Below are 7,084 nucleotides of genomic sequence, written 5' to 3' on the forward strand. Positions count from 1 at the left end.
CGCCGCAACTACTGAGCCTGTGCTCTAGAGCCCGTGAGCCACAACTACTGAGCCCACGTGCCGCAACTACGGAAGCCTGCACGCCTAGAGCCTGTGCTCCGCAACAAGAGAAGCCACCGCAATGAGAAGCCCGCGCACCGCAACGAAGAGCAGCCCCCGCTCACCGCAACTAGGTTACTTTTAGCTTGGACGATGGCTATCTGAAGGGGGAAAGGATGTGAGTGGCTGCATGAGCAGGAGGAGGTGAGAGGGAGAGGTTAGAGGAGGAAGTGCAGCATGTACCAGTGCCACAGGCACAGTCATGCTCAGTCCTGGCCCTGTACAGGCCTGCAAGTAGAAAGATCTTGAACTTGTATATGATGTGTCTCCACCTGTGGCAAATGCGTATCAAGCCTATTTTGTGCCAGGTGCAAGCCCTGTGTTTGGAAATGGCAAAGTAGAAGGATTTCATTTTACTAACTAATATCTTCTGGGTACTCTATTCAATATGGCAATATGCCCCCAAGTAATTCTAGAGTACCAGTGGAAACCAAAGAAGTACGAGGCCAGGTGAGGGGAGTTTTCTAGAGGAGAGTCCCAGTTCTTATTCAGGTGTTTCCTTATGTCAGTGCAAGAGCACCCTTAGCTTTCAATTTCTTTCCTTAGTAAAAACAAAAGAAGGATCACAGTGGAAACTACTCACAAAGTTTTCTAGGTCCTAGGTAACCGGGGTAGCTCATAGGGAGGCTTAAAATTAAACTTGTATCCATGCAAGAAAGTATTTATTTAGCTGAAGACTGTTTAGTGCTGTTCCTTCACTCTTTTGGTTTTTCTTCACTATCTCACATTAAAACATATTTGAGATTTATATTTGGAGGCAGAATTTTAAAGGGCATCAAGGAGGCTTTCCATTTGTATGTTATTGTAGTATGGTCGGAGTTATTTTCCAAATGAAAACCAGCAGATAAATAGTCCTCTGGTTACTATCCTACAAGGATTCCAATTTTCCATATGAAAAAAGCCATATTGTTGGACAAAATTTCAGCTTGATGTTTCATCCCAGTAACTGCAATTAAATTCTACTATGGGTTATAGGTAAATCCTTGTCTATGATGTAAAAGATCCAACTGTTTTTTTGAATAATCTCAAATGCAGTGAATTCATGTCTGGGGAGCATCTGATACTTCACTTCCTAATCCTGCTCCATTTTTTCCATCACAAAAAGCTCATTATTGAAAAGGAAGGGGGCTGGGCTTCCCCGGTGGCACAGTGGTTAAGAATCCGCCTGCCAATGCAGGGGACATGGATTCGAGCCCTGGTCCGGGAAGACCCCACATGCCGCGGAGCAACTAAACCCGTGTGCCACAACTACTGAAGCCCACGCACCTGGAGTCCGTGCTCTGCAACAACAGAAGCCACTGCAACGAGAAGCCCATGCACCACAATAAAGACCCAACGCAGCCAAAACTAAATAAATAAATAAATTTTTTTTTTAAAAAGGAAGGGGGCTGAGTTCTATTTCGTGTTGGTGAAATAACAGGGATCACTGGTAGGGGGAAGTTATAATGGCCCTATCGGCTAGAACATGAAGAAGAGAAAAAGAAAAGAGTTTCAGGAAGAGGGTAGATTCTAGGGCAGCAGCACTGAGGTGTCTGAAAGTCCCAGATTCTCTAAGGCAATAATTATCACAGTGCAATCCCAGACCAACACCAGTAGCATCACCTGGGAACTTATTAGACATAAAGAATCTCAGGCCTCACCCCAGACCCACAGAATCAAAATCTGCATTTTAACAAAATCCTCTGGTAATTTGTATATAACGTTTGAGAATCACTGGTTGAAAAACACCAAGAGTTTTATCCTTTTATGCCATAATATTCTTGCCTTATTTAGGACTTTTATAATAGAGTCACCCTAAAATGTACTTGGACCTGGAAGAGGGTTCACCATCACAAAGGATAAAGTGGTCCCTTATGCTGTCCATGTGTTAGCTCACAGCTTACCCTAATGACTCAGTTAAGGAATTTTTAATAAACTCCTATGAGCAAAGTACTAAGATATGTGTTATGGAGGATATATACTCTTTACAAAACCTTAATTTTCATGACAGGGAGACAGGCTATCCTTAAAATAGGAAATAATCCACATATCCTGTTAGGGTCTACTCTAATTCTCTAATGTATTAGACTTTTAAGATTCTACCCAGCTGCCATGAGAAACAAGGCATGTGGCTTTAATAAATGTTTCATTCAACCAAATGTAAAATGCATGTTATTATATGGAATTAGATTTGTTCTCCCTGTGCACATCCTGCTCTTCATTAGATGAATCAAATTTAAATACTACATTGCAAATTCAAGAGTAGTTTCATAAGCTCTCTGCTAAATAAATACAGCTCCAATTTTAAGCATAGTGCAGGATAAAGAAAACAGCAGTAATGGCTGTGGATAGTTAAAAAATGCTGTACAGGAGACTGCATGCATTACTTCAAGATCATTCAGAGAAATAAATGTATCATTTGCCAATGAATTTGGTTATCTTAAAAAAAAAAAAGTCAGGCTATAGCACTTTTTCTACCAACATTGGTCAAGAGTAATCTACTCTCCTATGAACCAACCAACAGCTACTGATTATTGAGCGGCTCTATATAACCAACATTGTGAAAGACATAAAAGTATAGGAAACAAAACTTGTTCCCCAGGAATTTATAGTCTAGACTGAGAGAAAAACTAGATGCACATAAAAATAATGGTCAAGACAGTATATAAGTCTCAAATGGGGGATACAAACAAGTGTGCAGAAGTTAACTCTGTCTTGGATGACCTCTGAAGCATCACAGAGCACACAGGATTGGAGCTGGGCATTGAAGCTCAGTCTAAGCTGAATAAAATGATAGAATTGATATTTGTCTGGAGTAAAACATTCTCCGTCAGCCATAGTTCTCATAGTGCTTTTCTTAAAGGAAACATTTTCTTGCGACTCTCTCATATCAGAGGTCTGAGTCTAAGGTCCAAATGTGTTAGTCTTACTATGTTACTATCCATTCAGTTAAAAAAAAACCAACAACAGGGCTTCTCTGGTGGCGCAGTGGTTGAGGGTCCGCCTGCCAATGCAGGGGACACGGGTTCGTGCCCCGGTCCGGGAATATCCCACATGCCGCGGAGCGGCTGGGCCCCTGAGCCATGGCCGCTGAGCCTGCGCGTCCGGAGCCTGTGCTCCGCAATGGGAGAGGCCACAACAGTGAGAGGCCCGCGTACCACAAAAAAAAAAAAAAAAAAAAAAAAAAAAAAAACCCAACAACAAAATGACCATTTTTGAATGATAACTTAGCTAATGCTACATGGAACTTTGTTTATCTGGCAAAATGTTAATGTATTAGCCTCATCTCACCATCCTGGTGGATTTTTTTCCCTCATGCTTTGGCCGAGCAGGATTCTAGTTGAAAACAGCAACATGAAACTATGCAGCAACATCCCCCCTTTGACTGCATGTTCACTGTGTCCTCCAGGGCCATGCTCTTCACACACGGGGCTTAATAAATGTTGTTGGCAGATGGATTAACAAAAAGAACGATCCTGGTGCAGCTCTCTAGTCCATCTTTCCTAGGTTACAGCAGAAAAAGCACTCAACAGTGAAAGAAGAAGGAAAAAAAAAAGGCTGGCTGGGATTGGATACCAGCTGACTGGTTTCTGTCAGTAATAGTATATTTTTTTGTTTACCAAACAACCTAAACTACTTGGAAGCTAAAGTAAAAGTGAGGGTCTTAACATTATGCCAAAGGATAATTTTCAAAAGGCTAAAAACACGATCTCTCACATATAAAATAAACGCGTGGTGAATGATTCTATTCAACTCATTAGTTAATGAGGGAAACGGTAAAAGACTGGGTTCTAATGAGAATTGGAGCAGCTAAGTATTAATAAATTTAAAAAGGAATGTTATGATAAGATTACTAGGTTAGGTACAAAACTAGTTAATGTCCCACAGGGCCACAACCTACAACCTCTAGGATTATCTTTCCCACTGGACAGAAATTATTTGTATCTCTAACCAGACAAAAATCTACAAGTTAACCTCTGCTCCTAAGAGATGTCAAATAACCTAGTCAACAGTCAAAGGGGGCTTCCCTGGTGGCACAGTGATTAAGAATCCGCCTGCCAATGCAGGGAACACGGGTTCGAGCCCCGGCCCAGGAAGATCCCGCATGCCGCGGAGCAACTAAGCCCATGTGCCACAACTACTGAGCCTGCGCTCTAGAGCCCGCGAGCCACAACTACTGAAGCCCGCGCGCCTAGAGCCCGTGCTACGCAACAAGAGAAGCCACCGCAATGAGAAGCCTGCGCACCACAACGAGGAGCAGGCCCCGCTTGCCGCAACTAGAAGAAAACCCGCACGCAACGAAGACCCAACGCAGCCAAAAATAAATAAAATATATAAATTAAACAGTCAAAGGTGCAAGCCCGGAAGGGCATTGGAAGAACACCCAGTAATCTCATCGCTTGTGTCGACACATTTCGAGTTTTGAATAATTGTTCTGACACTCAGAAGAGGCTCTCAAAAGGCAATGGCAAAGGTCCAACGTCACGCTAGAATAGTATGCAGATCTTTATAATGCACATGACATTGTACGAATTATAAAAGAACATTGTTAGGGCAGGTATTCATTCTGTACAGTTTGAGGTAACATGATTTATGTAATGACAAGACTCAGAGAAGTAGGGCACAAAAAAAATGTTCCGGTGAATATTAATGACCACAGAGTTCATATACAATGGCAACCTCCGTGATCTGGAACCTAGTTGGGAACCAACCTAGATATAAATTTAAAGGGTATTTAAGTCCAATTTTAGATTTAATTCTAACAGTCTTGCTTATCTGGAGAATACTGGACACAGTCATAATTCAGCAGAGAGGTGCCTTTAGAGAAAAAGCACCTAGGGTCACTTAGTTATAGGCTGTAGCACTATAAACCTCTGAAGGCATCAGGGCCTTATATGCTAAAGTCCTATAAATCATCTTCATATAAGGGTCAGTTATCAAAAACCCTGAATTGTTTTTTAATAAGCTCTGCTGAAGAAAATGTGCAAATATAGAATTCAAAACTACTTCTATGAAAAATGTTTTAAAGTGTAAAAGGGTTGGTATTTATAGAGTTAACAAATCAATTCAACCCCCAGTATTGAATATATATCATGTGCAGGATACCTTATTGGGCCCTGAGTTGTACTAAAAGGAATAAGATATCGTTCCTGCTTTCTAAAAGTTTACGACAGCGAGATATCTTTGCAAACATATTTAATACAAGAAAGTCTGAATGAAGTGTTAGTGCACGTGTCGAAACACAGGAAAGAAAGAGTGACTCAGACCTAAATTAGAGGAAGTCATGGAAGACTTTGTGGAGAAAGGGACATTTAGGTTGGGACTTGAAAGATTTAATACTCATTTGACTGGAAAATTCTCTAAAAGGAATCACTGTGAATAAATGAAGTGTTGCTATATTTTTTCTCAAAATGACTCCAATTATGTAGAAAAATACACGTGATACTGTAAACAAAGACAAGTGATAAACTGAGATGAAAACATCACAAAAGACAGACCTGTATTGTGGACAATTCACAAAAGAAACAGTAATGGCCATGAACATCCAAAATTGTATTTGATCTTGCTAATAACCAAAGAAATGCAAAGTAAAATCAGATACACTTTTGCAGAGAGCAGCATGACAAAGATTAAAGCGAGAGATAGTACTTGTGGTTGGTAAGTGTGTAAAGGATCTAGTGCCCTCGTGTACAGTTATTAAGAATTTAAACTGGTATAACCTTTCCTTTAGATAAAGGATTTATCCTATGAAAATAATTACCCAGTAGTACAAAGATTATATCCATATGAATGTCACCAAAACACATAACTTTTTTTTTTTTTTTTGCGGTACGCGGACCTCTCTCACTGTTGTGGCCTCTCCCATCGCGGAGCACAGGCTCCGGACGCGCAGGCTCAGCGGCCATGGCTCAGGGGTCCAGCCGCTCCGCGGCATGTGGGATCCTCCCGGACCGGGGCACGAACCCGTGTCCCCTGCATCGGCAGGCGGACTCTCAACCACTGCGCCACCAGGGAAGCCCCATAACAATTTTTAAAAGGAAAAAGCAAAGAAAGAAATATCCAACAGTTGAGAATTGGTTAATCAATTATGGATCCATGTTATATCATGTGGCATTAAAAACTGTAATCACATAAAATTTAATGATGTGGAAAAAATTACAAAATATTAAGTGAGAAAAACAAGCATGTTATAAAACTCTGTCAGTCAATATGGTCCCAGTTTTGATTTTTAAAACACAAGAAAGAAAGGATCTTTGTTTTCCTGTTTGTTTCCAGATTATGCCTTTAGGTCTCATCTCCCACATTTAACAATGATCTAATTCTAAGCTGATACATTTTTTTTCCTTATAAGAAACTCCGTAATCAACTAGTGAAATAATGTTTCTTAACTATTATAATGCTTAAGAAAATCTGAGAGAGTATATACACCAATAAAGTTAATATAACTTTTAATTTTCTTATTCTGTAAAATGTCTGTGATAACATATATTACTTTAAAATCAGAATAGCAAACATACAATTATTTACAAGTTGAAAAAAATGGCCTTATTTTATTTTTGGCATGGGATCTTAGTTCCCCGACCAGGGATCGAACCCGCGTCCTCAGCAGTGAAAGCACTGAGTCCTAACCACTGGACCTCCAGGGAATTCCCATGGCCTTATTTTAAATAGCGTTAACACTTCTAGGAATTTAGTGTAAAGAATTAATCATAGGGCTTCCCTGGTGGCGCAGTGGTTGAGAGTCCGCCTGCTGATGCAGCGGACACGGGTTCGTGCCCCGGTCCGGGAGGATCCCACATGCCGCGGAGCGGCTGGGCCCGTGAGCCATGGCCGCTGAGCCTGCGCGTCCGGAGCCTGTGCTCCGCAACGGGAGAGCCCACAACAGTGAGAGGCCCGCGTACCGCAAAAAAAAAAAAAAAAAAAGAATTAATCATAGATATACAGAAGAATGTTTGTACAGCACCGTCTTAGCCTGTATTCCCCAGAAAAAGAACATGAGGCAAAG

This window comes from Neophocaena asiaeorientalis, unplaced genomic scaffold (genome assembly GCF_003031525.2).
Source record: "Neophocaena asiaeorientalis asiaeorientalis breed wild unplaced genomic scaffold, Neophocaena_asiaeorientalis_V1.1 scaffold145, whole genome shotgun sequence".
NCBI lineage: Eukaryota > Metazoa > Chordata > Mammalia > Artiodactyla > Phocoenidae > Neophocaena > Neophocaena asiaeorientalis.